Below are 16,410 nucleotides of genomic sequence, written 5' to 3'. Positions count from 1 at the left end.
CCCGCGGAGGCGGCGCCGCCGAACAGGGGGTGCGGGGGCGGCGAGGGCGCCGCGTTGCTGCCGGGCGACGACAGCCAGTCGCTGTCGAGGCGCGCCCGCTTGGCGGGCCCCGGGCCCGGGCCGGGCCCCGCGCCCGGCGAGCTGATGGCAGCGAACAGCGAGCCCGCCTCCCGCGGCTCCGTCTTGACGACGAGCGCGTCCGACACGGAGGCGGGCGACGCGTGGCCCGGCAGCGCGCCCACCGCCACCGCCGCCGCGGCCGCCGCCGACGCCGAGGCCGACGCCGAGGGCAGCGCGCCGTCCGGGCCCGCCGCCCCGCGGAACAGCTCCATCGCTAGCGCGCGATCTCGCTCAGGCGCCGTCCTGCGCCCGCCATGGTTACCGCGCCGCGCTCATGCCATGCGCCTGCAACACCGAGAACGCCACCACCCATTACTACCAGCTACCTGCTCTCTCGCTACGACAGCCGGCGGCGCCACATACGCGCAGCAGGCACACACCGAAACGGTCCAGGGCCACGACCCCCTACGCCGAGCCACGTCGCGTGCCCTGATCCCGCAGTAAGGAAGACCAGGGCGCATACGTCACAGCGCGTAACACCACTGGTCTTACACGAGTGCCAGCGGAGAGTGGGTAGCTATTGAGCCGTGGCGCTCGTTACTGGCGCGCCAGTCTCTTGGATGTCCATTATCGATCCTTCGATGTTTCTTATCTTTGCTTGCCTTGTTGTTTTCCGCATTCGCGGGGCGAGTGGCAGTTGACGTTTGCTCGGACTACCTGCTGAGACGCCGCGAGGTACGAGACGGGATGCAACCACGTATAGATGGAGTTGGTTGTACGCGGTCTCCCGGTTCAGCATGGAGGGTATGTGTTGGCTGCCTGCCTGTCTGCTCCCCTGATTTTGCTCGCCGTGCCTTGTGGCCGCCTAGCTTGGGATGCTGCCCGGTGTATCCTACACGAGCCATACCGGACGTCCAGCAGAAGTTAAGCAGCCTTGTGTTTCTTTAAAGAAAAGGAGCAAATGTATAAGACCTTTTGTAACCAATTTTGGTGGCCTCTTAAGTGTGGCCTTCGCGTTTACACTGCCTTTGGGGAGAGCTAATTCTTTTAAATTTACATAGTTGTGGTTCCCACCGGCCGGAGTGGCCGAGTGGTTCTAGGCGCTATAGTCTGGAACCGCACGACCGCTACGGTCGCAGGTTCGAATCATGCCTCGCGCATGGATGTGTGTGATGTTCTTAGGTTAGTTAGGTTTACGTAGTTCTAAGTTCTAGGGGACTGATGACCTTCGATGTTAAGTCCCATAGAGCTCAGAGCCATTAGAACCATTTTTAGTTGTGGTTCCCTGTCCTTTATAATCTTTTGGGGGTTCCTTCCTTGTGCTTGATTAAATGTTTACTTGTATAGCGGGAAGTGACTCCTGGTTAAAACTCGGAGAAGGTGTTTGATGGTACTGCCGCTTCCGGCATTTGTCTTTTCAATTAAGTGTTGTCATCTCTTCGAGTGACCTGGTGTAACTCCCCTTTAATTAATCCTGGTTTATGTGTACTTAATTTTGAATTGGCCATTTGAATTAATATTTTGGAGCGCAGTATAGCACTAAGGCAACCTCATTGTATACCACCCTGCGCCCCGGTCTAGTACTTTAGTTTTCGGTGGCATGAATTAGCTCCACTACCGGTTTTACTGATGTGCTCCCTTCAAAATCTTGTCTTGTATAAGTTTGCCCCATATCTGTCTGGGAACACAGAGATGAGCTTTAGTGTGACTTCAGTGCTAGTCAGTTAATGGAATCTTCATTTTGGCTTGACTTCCACTAAAGAGTTTGAGTGGAGCGTAGTGTGTTTGATTTGTTATTCATTTAATTACTGTAAGTTTGTTTATTTAATGGGGAGCAAGACATTTAAAGACGGTTGGTATTAACTCCCCTAGTTGCGGGGTGTTGCTAATTCGTTCCAAACGGCCTACTAATTATTCAATGGCAAGGCTGTTGATTAGTTGGTGACTGTGAGTACAAATTCACGCTATTTATTTGCTACCGAAATTGTTGAAGTGTCTGTGTCGTGATTCAATCACTAGCTACATGTTTGAGCTGAATTGCTATAAACCTTACATTGCCTCCGTAAAATTTGTTGCCAGCAGAAACCCTTAAGACAATTAACTTTTTTCACTGCTTATCTTAACCTTTACTGGGAACAATATTTCATGTAGTTAAATTTTGTCTTAAAATGTGTATTTCTCTGATGTAATAAACGAGTGATAAAAGAAAAAAGCAAAGGGGCCTGGTCCTTCCCATTGTGTCCGGTTTGTAACACGTATCAGCAACTTCAAACGAATTTAATAATTGTTAACTGCACATTTAAATGCGCGCAAGCTCTCAACAGCACAAGACAAAGTTGAGACCTGTAGTGAGTGCCATTTCATTGACATATTGATTCGCAGTGGGCCCTGCACAGACCCGAGCGTTCGCGAAGTATAGAGGACAAGGTAACTCGGCCCCTGTGAAAACTACGGGCGCTGCAACGAAACCTGTGACGTCACACTTAGTAGGCTTGTCCGCCACACTTCGCGAACGCTCGGAACCGTGCATGGCTCAGTGGAAATCAGCATGGCAATGACACGGTACCCACTAAAAATTTTAACTTTGTCTTGTGCTATCGAGAGCTTGCATGCATTCAAACGCGCAGTTAAGAATTACTAAACTCGTCTGAAGTAGTTACTTGTGCTCCGCCGGAAACGGATGCTGGCGCTCGTAAGATCTGTAGTGTCACGCGCTGTCACGTACGTGGGCCTCGAGGCGACTAGAGTGACGTCACAAGGTTGCTGCGTATCTCACGTCAGCTCCGGCGCGATCCTGTAGCCTCCGTAGTGGAATAAAGATGACCGCAACGCAAAACAACAACAAACCAGTGTCATATTCAGCCTACATCATCGATTCTCAACGTGTGCCCCCCCCCCCCCCTCAGGACAGCGTGATAGCAATAAATGGGGGATGCGAGCTTATTGAAAAGAAAAAATATGAATTCATAAAATCGATTAATTTACTAAAAGAAAATTAGGCCAATTACATTCTGAAATCATAAAAAATTAAAATTCAGATTTAGACTGATATAGTGCACTTATAGGTAGCCTTGTACCAGAAGTACACGAAGCACTTAATAATTATCAGTAAGAAAAACTAAGGTACCCGTGGTCTAGGGGTGGCGTCTTTGATTCAAAATCAAAACGTCTTTGGTCCCGGGTTCGATCCCCGCCACTGCCTAAATTTTGATGAATAATCAGCATTGGCGGCCGAAGACTTCCGGCATAAGAAGTCAGCCTCATTCTGCCAACGGCCTTGTCAAAGAGGGCGGAGGAGCGGATAGAGGTTCAGGGCACTCTCTTGTCCTAGGGGTGGGAAATTGCCCCTAAAGGCGGAAGAATCAGCAATGATCAACGACATGAGGATGCAGAAGGCAATGGAAACCACTGGATTAAAGACACGTAACGTGTATCCACAGAACATGTGGCCTGTAATTGAAGAAGTGTCATGATGATCTCTCCATTGGCAAAAGATTCCGGAATAGTCCCCCATTCGGATCTCCGGGAGGGGACTGCCAAGGAGGAGGTTACCATGAGAAAAAGATTGAATCAACGAAAGGATAACGTTCTACGAGTCGGGGCGTGGAATGTCAGAAGCTTGAACGTGGTAGGGAAACTAGAAAATCTGAAAAGGGAAATGCAAAGGCTCAATCCAGATACAGTAGGGGTCAGTGAAGTGAAGTGGAAGGAAGACAAGGATTTCTGGTCAGATGAGTATCGGGTAATATCAACAGCAGCAGAAAATGGCATAACAGGTGTAGGATTCGTTATGAATAGGAAGGTAGGGCAGAGGGTGTGTTACTGTGAACAGTTCAGTGACCGGGTTGTTCTAATCAGAATCGACAGCAGACCAACACCGACAACGATGGTTCAGGTATACATGCCGACGTCGCAAGCTGAAGATGAACAGATCGAGAAAGTGTATGAGGATATTGAAAGGGTAATGCAGTATGTAAAGGGGGACGAAAATCTAATAGTCATGGGCGACTGGAATGCAGTTGTAGGGGAAGGAGTAGAAGAAAAGGTTACAGGAGAATATGGGCTTGGGACAAAGAATGAAAGAGGAGAAAGACTAATTGAGTTCTGTAACAAGTTTCAGCTAGTAATAGCGAATACCCTGTTCAAGAATCACAAGAGGAGGAGGTATACTTGGAAAAGGCCGGGAGATACGGGAAGATTTCAATTAGATTACATCATGGTCAGACAGACATTCCGAAATCAGATACTGGATTATAAGGCGTACCCAGGAGCAGATATAGACTCAGATCACAATATAGTAGTGATGAAGAGTAGGCTGAAGTTCAAGACATTAGTCAGGAAAAATCAATACGCAAAGAAGTGGGATACGGAAGTACTAAGGGATGACGAGATACGTTTGAAGTTCTCTAACGCTATAGATACAGCAATAAGGAACAGCGTAGTAGGCAGTACAGTTCAAGAGGAATGGACATCTCTAAAAAGGGCCATCACAGAAGTTGGGAAGCAAAACATAGGTACAAAGAAGGTAGCTGCGAAGAAACCATGGGTAACAGAAGAAATACTTCAGATGATTGATTGATTGATGAAAGGAGGAAGTACAAACATGTTCCGGGAAAATCAGGAATACAGAAATACAAGTCGCTGAGGAATAAAATAAATAGGAAGTGCAGGGAAGCTAAGACGAAATGGCTGCAGGAAAAATGTGAAGACATCGAAAAACATATGATTGTCGGAAGGACAGACTCACCATACAGGAAAGTCAAAACAACCTTTGGTGACATTAAAAGCAACGGTGGTAACATTAAGAGTGCAACGGGAATTCCACTGTTAAATGCAGAGGAGAGAGCAGATAGGTGGAAAGAATACATTGAAAGCCTCTATGAGGGTGAAGATTTGTCTGATGTGATAGAAGAAGAAACAGGAGTCGATTTAGAAGAGATAGGGGATCCAGTACTAGAATCGGAATTTAAAAGAGCTTTGGAGGACTTACGGTCAAATAAAGCAGAAGGGATAGATAACATTCCATCAGAATTTCTAAAATCATTGGGGGAAGTGGCAACAAAACGACTATTCACGTTGGTGTGTAGAATATATGAGTCTGGCGATATACCATCTGACTTTCGGAAAAGCATCATCCACACAATTCCGAAGACCGCAAGAGCTGACAAGTGCGAGAATTATCGCACAGTCAGCTTAACAGCTCATGCATCTAAGCTGCTTACAAGAATAATATACAGAAGAATGGAAAAGAAAGTTGAGAATGCGCTAGGTGACGATCAGTTTGGCTTTAGGAAAAGTAAAGGGACGAGAGAGGCAATTCTGACCTTACGGCTAATAATGGAAGCAAGGCTAAAGAAAAATCAAGACACTTCCATAGGATTTGTCGACCTGGAAAAAGCGTTCGACAATATAAAATGGTGCAAGCTGTTCGAGATTCTGAAAAAAGTAGGGGTAAGCTATAGGGAGAGACGGGTCATATACAATATGTACACAACCAAGAGGGAATAACAAGAGTGGACGATCAAGAACGAAGTGCTCGTATTAGGAAGAGTGTAAGACAAGGCTGTAGCCTCTCGCCCCTACTCTTCAATCTGTACATCGAGGAAGCAATGATGAAAATAAAAGAAAGGTTCAGGAGTGGAATTAAAATACAAGGTGAAAGGATATCAATGATACGATTCGCTGATGACATTGCTAGCCTGAGTGAAAGTGAAGAAGAATTAAATGATCTGCTGAACGGAATGAACAGTCTAACGAGTACACAGTATGGTTTGAGAGTAAATCGGAGAAAGACGAAGGTAATGAGAAGCAGTAGAAATGAGAACAGCGAGAAACTAAACATCATGATTGATGGTCACGAAGTCAATGAAGTTAAGGAATTATGCTACCTAGGCAGTAAAATAACCAATGACGGACGGAGCAAGGAGGACATCAAAAGCAGACTCGCTATGGCAAAAAAGGTATTTCTGGCCAAGAGAAGTCTACTAATATCAAATACCGGCCTTAATTTGAGGAAGAAATTTCTAAGGATGTACGTCTGGAGTACAGAATTGTATGGTAGTGAAACATGGACTGTGGGAAAACCGAAACAGAAGAGAATCGAAGCATTTAAGATGTGGTGCTACAGACGAATGTTGAAAATTAGGTGGACTGATAAGGTAAGGAATGAGGAGGTTCTACGCATAATCGGAGAGGAAAGGAATATGTGGAAAACACTGATAAGAAGACGGGACAGGATGATAGGACATCTGCTAAGACATGAGGGAATGACTTCCATGGTACTAGAGGGAGCGGTAGAGGGCAAAAACTGTAGAGGAAGACAGAGATTGGAATACGTCAAGCAAATAATTGAGGACGTAGGTTGCAAGTGCTACTCTGAGATGAAGAGGTTAGCACAGGAAAGGAATTCGTGGCGGGCCGCATCAAACCAGTCAGTAGACTGATGACAAAAAAAAAAATAAAAACTAAACTCCCCCCGTACAGGTCATGAAAGCCCAACGGTACCGACCAGCCGCCGTGTCATCCTCAGCACACAGGTGTCACTGGATGCGGATACGGAGGGGCTTGTGGTCAGCACACCGTTCTCCCGGTCGTGTGTCAGTTTCCCGAGACCGGAGCCGCTACTTCTAAATCAAGCAGCTCCTCAGTTAGCCTCACAAGGTCTGAGTGCACTTGCCAACAGCGTTCGGCAGACTGGATGGTCACCCATCCAAGTGCTAGCCCGGCCCGACAGCGCTTAACTTCGGTGATCTGACGGGAACCGGTGTTACCACTGCGGCAAGGCCATAGACTTAAATTATTAGTACTAAACTAAAAAAAGGTTTTGCAATTATTAGTGACTCCCTTGTGCCTGGCTTGCAGAGCAAATATTATCGAAGGAGGGTTTAATATAAGACAAAACACACTTTGAGTTGAGAAAATCCGTTTTAGCAGAGGTAGGATGTTGAAAATGAGAATAAAATACGAAATGCTCTTGTTTTCAGAGTGGGAAACCCATCAGTCCACTCCTCACCAAAATTCAAAGTATGATTTATTACTAAATTGTCTTTCGATTTCACTACTTTGCATGAAGTCTATGAAGACTTTCCCTTCGGCAGCGGTAAGGCCTTCGGTGGCATTTTCACGTGACATCTGTCAGACGGAGAGCAATACAGGGTCACCGATTCTGGTTTTGTAGCTGATCGGTGTTGCAAATAGCAATAAATTTACTTATTCTTGGTGACTGGTAATATTTCTAACTCTGTAGCTTCAGTATCAAAATTATATACTCATGTGTGTGTGTGTGTGTGTGTGTGTGTGTGTGTGTGTGTGGGTGTGTGCGTGAGAGCTACAAACCTAACCAATCAGCAAGAGTAAGTATATTTATTGCTATTTCGCAACACCATATGTACAGTTATAGTATGAGAGAAAAGAGGGAGCATGATGAAAATTGTGACTGAAAATTGGGTCGCGAATGCTGAAAGGTTGAGGAGAAACGCTTGTCGACATGCTTACAACATGCGCCTCAGTTGCCGGTTTGTTCTTGAGCTATGGTATGAGACTGGACTATGTTCGGCGTTTGACTGTATTTCGAATACCAGTACGACGGACTTCTCCTTTATTCATGGGCTAGCAGTATTCCATAACTGTTCACTCTTCGGGTATCCGCAGCCAGCCCTCTCAACCTGTACTGAATTCGGAACTACTGGTTGTGTTCAAATTAAGTGAACGTAAGCATTGTGCCATAACGCATTTCTCTCATATCTGTTAACCGAACATATGTGACATTCATTGTTCCCTAGCCTTCACATTAGTGTGGTTGTAACTATTCCGATTCTCATTCGGGGAGAGACTTCAGTGTGTTGCAGGAAGTATCTTGGATATGTCTGCGGAAACTGCCCTCGAAAATTTCATGTTAATAAAAGGACGAGCGGTAAACCCAATAGGATTTTCAAAACAATGTTTTCGCGGTTTCAGAAAACGAATGTGTATTACCAGTTGTGACTTACGGCACCGAAACCACTGGCTTTTATGCGCAAACCATTCAAAAACTTAGGGCAGTTCGGCGAGGTGTCGATCCTATGCTAGGAGCTCCTAGGAGAGGTAGGAGGAGGGAGGGAGATGGACCGCGGAAGTTCTTTGATGCCTTCAGGAGACAGGGGAAAGAAAAAAAAAGTCGACGGCCTAACAGATGGGGGCTACAAGACATTAGACGTTCAGGAGCAACGTGGTCGCGTATGGCTGAAGATGGTAATGCCTGGAAAATTCTATAAAATTTCATCCGTAAGTGATGTCAAATGGCTTATGGACGAACACTGATGTGAATTCCATCCAGGGGACGGCACCGAGTGGAAAATTTTTACCACCTGAGGAGGAGAGGGGAGGGGAGGGACAGCAACAATAAAAGGGTTATTTCCTGAGACGAAAGGCAGTCATTCCGTGACCACATCGCTGTTTGCCTATAATGCTAAATATCGAATAATTTCATCGATTGCAGAGCAGCACACGGAAAGTCGACTGTGGAGTGAAGTTTGGTGCTTTGCGGACTCATTCTGGTCTCATAACGAAGGCGAACGAGTTTTTTGGTTTGCTTTTAGCTGAGGTGCTGTTCTTAGCAGGGCTAGCCGGTTGTTAAATTGCTGATCTAATAGCTAGTTGGTGCAGGATTTTGGTGCAAAAGTATGGACGTAGCTAGCTGATTAAAGTGAAAGTCCTTTCTTTAGATATTATCGTGTTTGTTTTTGTGTCACTATGGATTCTAGCCTGTTCTAAGATTTAATCCTGCACACTCGTGCATACACACTTGTTCTTTTGTAGAGTAAGGTTGGTCTGCGTGAAATCAGCAACAGAGGCCAAATCATCAGTACAGCAGTACTTAAGAGCAGAAAATATGAACTTAAGAGCAGAAAATATGGTCACTAGTACGCCAGAAAAATGTTTACACTGGGATCCGTGAGATCATCACATCTAGCTCAATGCCGCGCGTCGCTCAACTGGCCCCAGGACAGCAGCAGCAGCATCACCATCACTAAACGTTCGTCACTGGCTACGGTTTGGAAAGATATACGTCAAATTGTCTGGTGACTAGTTTGAAGGCTCACTTGTATTTCGTCTAACTACTTGAATGTATTGAACATGCAACGTGGTGAGATTAAGCGTTAACTATTTCATAAAAGGACTGTGGCTGAGAACTAAAACACGTTAATATCTTTTGAAGCACAGGCCCAAGATATCTGACATTTCCCAAAACGCTTATGAAACCTAGTCTGCAAATGAAATGACTTTTCAGTGAGGTCCCCATCCCATAATCTTTTATAGGGCAGTCACAGTTCAAGGACGGATGCTAATATATTTAAATACCTTGCACACTGAACATCATTGACCCATGCCACAAGATGATAACTCAGCTATTACTTGACTTTACAGTGGCTCATTGACAACGGCCTCCAGTGGTAAATGCCTCAGCGGAAAATGACCATCCAAGCTGCTGACAAGAATAATATACAGAAGAATGGAAAAGAAAATTGAGAATGTGTTTGATGACGGGTCAATTTGGCTTTAGGAAAAGTAAAGGCGCCAGGAAGACAATTCTGACGTTGCGGCGGGTAATGGAAGCAAGACTAAAGTAAACTAGAGACACGTTCATAGGATTTGTCGACGTGGAAAAAGCGTTCGAGGATGTAAAATTGTGCAAGATGTTCTATATACTCAGAAAAATAGGGGCAAGCTATAGGGAGCGACGGATAATATACAATACGTACAAGAACCAAGAGTGGACGACCGAGAAAGACGTTCTCCGATTACAAATGGTGTAAGACACGGATGTAGTGTTTCACCCCCGATGTTCAAGCTGTACATCCAAGAAGCTATGATGGAAACAACAAAAAGATTCAGGAGTTGAATTAAAATTCAAGGTGAAAGGATATCAATGATACGATGCACTGATGACACTGCTATCCTGAGTGAAAGTGAAGAAGAAATACATGATCTGCTGAATGGAATGAACTCTCTAATAAGTAAAGAAAATGGACTGGGAGTAAATCGAAGAAAGACAAAAGTACTGAGAAATAGCAGAAATGACAACAACGAGAAACTTAACATCAGTATCGATGTTCACGAAGTAGATGAAATTAAGGAATTCTACTACCTAGGCAGCAAAATAACCAATGACGGACGGAGCAAGGAGGACATCAAAAGCAGACTAGCACTGGAAAAAAGCGACTTCTTGGCCAACAAAAGTCTACTAGTGTCAAACATAGGCCTTAATTTGAGGAACAAATTTCTGAGAATGTACTTTTGGAGCACAGCATTGTATGGTAGCGAAACATGGACTGTGGGGAAACCCGAACAGAAGAGATTCGAAGCATCTGAGATGTAGTGCTACAGACGAATGTTGAAAATTAGGTGGATTGATAAGGTAAGAAAGGAGGAGGTTCTGCGGAGAATCAGATCGGAAAGGAATATGTGGAAAACACTGACAAGGAGAAGGAATAGTATGATAGCACATCTGTTAAGACATCAGGGAAAGTCTTCCATAGTACTAGAAGGAGCCGTAGCGGGTAGAAACTGTAGAGGAAGACAGAGGACGTAGGTTGCAAGTTTTACCCTGAGATGAAGAGGCTGCCACAAGAGAGAAATTCGTGGCGGGCGCATCAAACCAATCAGAAGACTGATGACTCAAAAAAAAAAAAAAAAAAAAAAAAAAGTGGTCGAATGCAGTGACAACCAGAAATGGCGATGTTTTCGACTAAATGTTTACCGAACACATGCAAAATCTTAAGTCGGTATTACCAACCTGCCGATCATTAACTTATCATTCATACCGTCAGTCCATGTATTGGGATAGGCAGTTCCTTGTGAAGCGCAAATATATCCTATCGCGAGTCTTTGGGGAAACCGCTGGCACCCGTCCGAGAAGGGAGAAATCAGGCTCCCTATAAAAGCAATACCAAAGCATAAAATAATGATACGTGTTAGAATAGAGACGTGTGTCTCTATTCCTGTCCTCTAACGCCTTCCTTCTAGATAGTGTCCTGCCAAAATCATCTCGTCAGTTCATCTGCTGTGGAGAAGACAGAAATCTCAAAAACATACAGACACAGAACAATTGACAACATTGTCCCAAAAATAAAAATAGGCCCAATCCCCCGGTTCCGATCAAGGTTTTTCGAAGGTTTTCCTTGGGCAGTAGACGAATGTCGAAACTTGAAAACCCCTCGAAAATTTTCCCGCTTAGGAACATTCCACCTCAGTGCCCCATCCCAGCCTATTAGGATACAGGCTGGAAAGAATAAAGTTCTACAGCAGCCCGCCCAAATCTTATGTGAAGGGAATGGAAAAAAAGGAATTAATATAGTACCGAACTACATTGTTGACAGATTCTTTCCTGTGTACAGCACTCTATGCCCATGGTTTTCGTAACGGAATCTCCAAGTATCCCTCCCTTAATCAGTAAAAAACAAACTGAAAGTCATACCCAGTTACAATCAATTTAATGTAATGCATTAGTGTGATGCGCACACAAGTATGCATGGAACAGGTGGAAGAAGTTTCAAACTAAATCATAAACTGCGAAGACGTATACGAGAAACTGCATAACTCACTGTGACAGGTTATAAAATATCTCGTCCTAACTAAGCGGTTTCCTGCGCAAGTGGAAAACCGCCGCGTCGCTATGACGCACTTGCTTTGAATAGGAATTCTCTGGCTTCCGCCATAACCTGCCTCAACTAATACATACCGAGAAGACTGGCGAGCGCGGCCGACCTTTATACGAGATGCTACGCGGTAGGACTGTTTCCCAAGGAAATCCCAACGTGTGTACCTCCTGTTGCCAGTCCTGACTCAGTAAGCTCTTGGTGAATCTACGTCTCACATCCGGAAACAGTGGCAAAACACGCAACCTCGACAGGAAGCCGGCACGTTATGCGTCAGATTCAACATGATGGCGGAAGTTTCAACGGAAGAACACGGAAAAAAATAAAATCTCTAATGTCCTAATATTTCCTACTACGTATCTCGGTTGTGGCTGAAATAAATGAAAGCTGTGCTTTCTTCTTTATGGCAGTGGTAGTTACATTTGTTTTCTACTCCGTCAGGAGTATAACGAGCCAGACAAGTGTCTTTCTGATGTCAGCGCCTGTGATCTGTTTTTAATTATACCGCTGTCACTTGACTAATACCCTAATAATAATACGAAAACAAAATGTTCTGTAGTTACGACCTACCACAACATGTAGTTACTGTAAGCAGCAATATCAGTGACCTTGCTGCAACAGCAAACTACATGGGGAATAAATTTACTGTTCTCAAGCACGACGGTCAGTTTGAACACCACAGTTCTAAGATTAGTATGGTCCTACTGGAAGCGGACTGCTCTTGCCGTACTGTGACTTTTGATCAGACTGACCAGGCCAGTTACAGCGGAACCAACAGTTCGACAGTTTTGACAGTTCCGCATTAATAAAACATTACCAGTGGTTGAAAGAAGTGCAAGTAACAGAAAAAAATCTACGTCCGACTGATTCTAACTCTGGACCTTTCGATTTGAAGTCCAGTAATTATCCACACAACTGCCAGGCCTTATCTGGACTTGGTATAGGACTCACGACGTAAGCCTTCAACTCAGAGCAAAAAAGACTTCGCAAATACCAGTTGGAGGGATAACTGTTACAAACGTTACTACATTGCGCAACACAATTAAAGAGTCACTTTCTTAAAATCCCTTAATTGTCTTCCATTCAGATGCAGAAGTTTTGGTCGCGCGGTAGCGTTTTCGCTTCCCGCGCCCGGGTTCCCGGGTTCGATTCCCGGCTGGGTCAGGGATTTTCTCTACCTCGTGATGATTGGGTGTTGTGTGATGTCCTTAGGTTAGTTAGGTTTAAGTAGTTCTAAGTTCTAGGGGACTGATGACCATAGATGTTACGTCCCATAGTGCTCAGAGCCATTTGAACCATTTTTTGTAGAAGTTTGAAATTGACTCACCGCTACCTAGAACGTTCCTCTATAACACCGTGAAGCACGGAGCCCTGCGACGTCACCCTCGGGCTCGACGATGCTTCAAAATGCAAGGTGGAAAAAAGGGCAATGCTCACCAAGTTCATTTGTGGTGTGCAGTGGGTTAATGAGGTCACACTGGCACCAAATTGCACCACAATTCTGCCAAATGCCACCGAGGGTTTGTCACATAATGTGGACGTCGCCACAGTCCCTCTTACTACCGTCTCTTCGAGCTCTCGGCGCCTGCAGGCAGGCAACCCCTGAACACGTTGCTGCTCTATCGTCTACTTGCAGACGTGCAGTACTGGACGGGTATCGAAGGATTTCCCTGCCCAAAGGCGTATAGAGATCAAAGAGTCGGTAGTCTCTGTACAGGTATATTTTTAATGTACTCAACAAATGTGCGCAGGTGACACGGAGAGTGTTGTCAAAACGGTGTCTGAGGCGTGTCAATGTCACAGAACATGCCACAGAAGGACGCGAAACAGAAGGGCTGAAAAATCATAAACATACTTTGGATCACATTCAGATTTCGTAGAATGGTTTTCAACAGTCCTTAGTAGGTTCCCCCTGTGCACCAGAGCAAAAGTTTCTGAGGGTGTCAGCAGTGCCAAAGATTGTCAAGCACGTCATCCTGTTGCTCATCGCAGTGTGGAATGTCGTTCTGGACCGTGAAATCAGGGAGAACCAACACCTCGAGGGAAGGTGTGGTGTCACTGACGACCTTCATGTCACCCTCTGAGGCCTTTCCGTATCGATTCTGAGCGGCAGTGTGAATCAAGTGACTTTAATTGGCGAGCTATCAGAAAACTGCGTGATTTCAATGCCTTACGGAAGAATTTTGTTTTGGCCAGTTTTCTGCATGCACTGGGCACGAATTCTTTGTCTTTTGAAAGCAAAGCATTCAAAATCTCGAAGAACGGTTTGAAAGGCATAATAACTTACTATGTCTTAGTTTGTCGAAATTGGGATTCCCTTGCCTCCCAGCTCAACCAGAAAATTAATAAGGGCAAGCAACAGTTAGCGCAAAATCCAAACCACCGCACAAAACAGAATTATTCGCATTTCCACAGTGCTTCCAGAAAGGAGAGTCGCATGGAGATTCACGTTTTCAGTTAGAAAATAATGTCATTACAGCCCGAGGCCCACGTGCTAGCTGTAACGTGGTCGCGGACGACGCCTACTTCTTTTGGATAATTGATTTGCTAAGATATTATGCCATCGAAATGCGAAAGTGTGTACAGATTTTAGACGTGAACATTTTCCCATAAGTACTAATTTTCATGAAAGACTGCGTTAAGATGAAAAAAAGTTGTGATCTGATGAGGTACGTAAGTAAGGACTTTCTTTAGCTTGAATGACAGCCGCGAATTACTCTGAGCCGCTAACAGCATACCTTGTTGCCGGAGTAAAGAACATGCAGAGTTCTTCGCGCGACGTTGCAGAGTTCTTCGCGCGGCGAGAGAGCAGTATGAATACGTCCTTACTGTCAGCAAGAACATGCAGAAGGAACCGGGAAACTGCCGCAGACAGCCAGTAGGCGTGAGTTACGAACTGGACGCGGTCCCAGTCTGCCACTGGCGCGCCTCAAAAACAACCAAATAGAAAGAGAAACGAGCGTTTCGCGCGCGGTAAACTGAAACATTTGCATACTTGGTTGCTGCACGCCGAAAGCACTGCGCAGTATGCAACAAGAAATGTCGCAGGGCACGACGAACGGATTTGGGTTTTCGACAATGCTTCGTGCATTTCTCACGCTATGAGTATCTGGTGTTCGCGTCGGCAACGGTAATAGTAGCCGAGCGTACCCAAGTTACGGCATGGGGAGGTGGTAACACAGCGGAAAATGTTTCCACTCTGAAATCTGTTACCGCTGGCGCTTGATCCAAAGAGAGAGACGTAAGTTCTGAAGAGAGCGAATGGGCTGCTCCGGCGAAACATAAATACCCTATTTGTTTCCCTAGTACTAGCGAGTAAGTTGGCATTGTGGATATATGCATTTTAATCCATTACCCGCCAACGTAATGCAAGTTCTATTGTTTTCCAGCAATGTTCTATGTGCAGGCGTGGTATGTTCACCCAAAAAAGTCGATCCTTCCCATTCTGAAGAAACGGAGTTATCCGAAAACAATTGAAAAGCTCTCTCTTTCCTAGCCTTTTCCGGTGGTTGTCAGATTTCAGGCCTTGATGTCGCTACTTATGAAGTAGCTCCTCAATTAAGCCCACGAGGCTGAGTGCACTCCGTTCCACTCCTCCCACCACGGATAAAACTGTGGCAGTACCGGGAACTGCACCCGTGTCCTCTGCATGGCAGTCAGACGCGCCCACTTATCACCTACGGTGATGAACATGTAGAACATCAAGTCTTGTGAAAAGGGATCAGTCTCCTTGAGACCCCATTAATTTCAAGGTGGTTCTATAAAACTGGTGCAGGTGAATGTCTGCTTTCTGAGCACACCAATAGATACGTAAAATGAATATGAAGCTTGCTTCTTATATTGCTTTATTTTATTTTTTGCTACTGCTGCTACGTCTTCCTCTGCTTTCAGGTCCTCAGTGAGCCATATCAATCATTTTCTGGTCATCTTCTTCAATTGGTTTTCTTTCTGAATTGCACCGTATCTTATCATTTATTCTCATCTTTTTTGTCGTTTCTCATCTGTAAATGTCCTTTTCGTTGTTTGTCGTTTGTCTACTTTCCGTTTAAATCTTATTTTTTATGTTTTTCAGTTTAACTTAAATTTTCTGCTTTTGTTCTTCATAACATCCTGGGTTAATTCTAGCTCTTTCATATTCTCCCTGATTTTCTTTATCCATCCTATATGTTGTTTCATGTTCGAAAGTTTCTCTATAATTTCTCTTGGTAATTCGGTTTCTGGTGTGCTCATAATATGACCAAAAACTGCTACTACTATTGTTAGCATTATTATTATTACTCTCATGGGAACGAAGGAAGAGCAAACTGATTCCAATATGACCACGGTTTGCAAGCCGCTGATCGCTTTCGAGGAAGTAAGTTGTCACGTAGAAAACATTCTAAAATGATCATAGGTCTTTTCGCTTGCTAATTCTGAGAACGTACGAATAACTAATTCTTACTATATTCAAACAAGCACATCTTTCTCATTATTCGCATTTCTCTTTCGGATGTCGGAATCAACTCTAATCAAACAAAATACTGATACGCCTGATATTCAATTCGTCGCATTCAAGCAATGAATGCCTGTTAAAAAAGACTCTCTTTATTTAGGAATCACATGTCTGTTTTTCGAGGCACACTGATCTCCCCTGCACCTTGTAGTGCTATCCATGTTTGCTGTTGGAATACTCATCTCTGGGCATTATTGTGCTATAATCCTGAACCTGAGTGTG

The 16,410-nt window shown here is 44.8% G+C and overlaps 1 long non-coding RNA gene across 1 annotated transcript in view; it reads right to left on the bottom strand.

The window, feature by feature from the left end:
• Nucleotides 1-299: 299 nt before the first annotated feature.
• LOC124607421 overlaps nt 300-16,410 on the bottom strand; it is a 1,003,590-nt gene continuing 987,479 nt past the window's right edge. Inside the window, exon 3 of the long non-coding RNA XR_006978829.1 lies at nt 300-405. This is a non-coding gene — a long non-coding RNA (uncharacterized LOC124607421). The remainder of the gene's footprint in view (nt 406-16,410) is intronic.

Source organism: Schistocerca americana, chromosome 3 (genome assembly GCF_021461395.2).
Source record: "Schistocerca americana isolate TAMUIC-IGC-003095 chromosome 3, iqSchAmer2.1, whole genome shotgun sequence".
NCBI lineage: Eukaryota > Metazoa > Arthropoda > Insecta > Orthoptera > Acrididae > Schistocerca > Schistocerca americana.
Note: the sequence above shows the minus strand (reverse complement) of the source record. Positions and strands in the feature narration are given on the sequence as shown.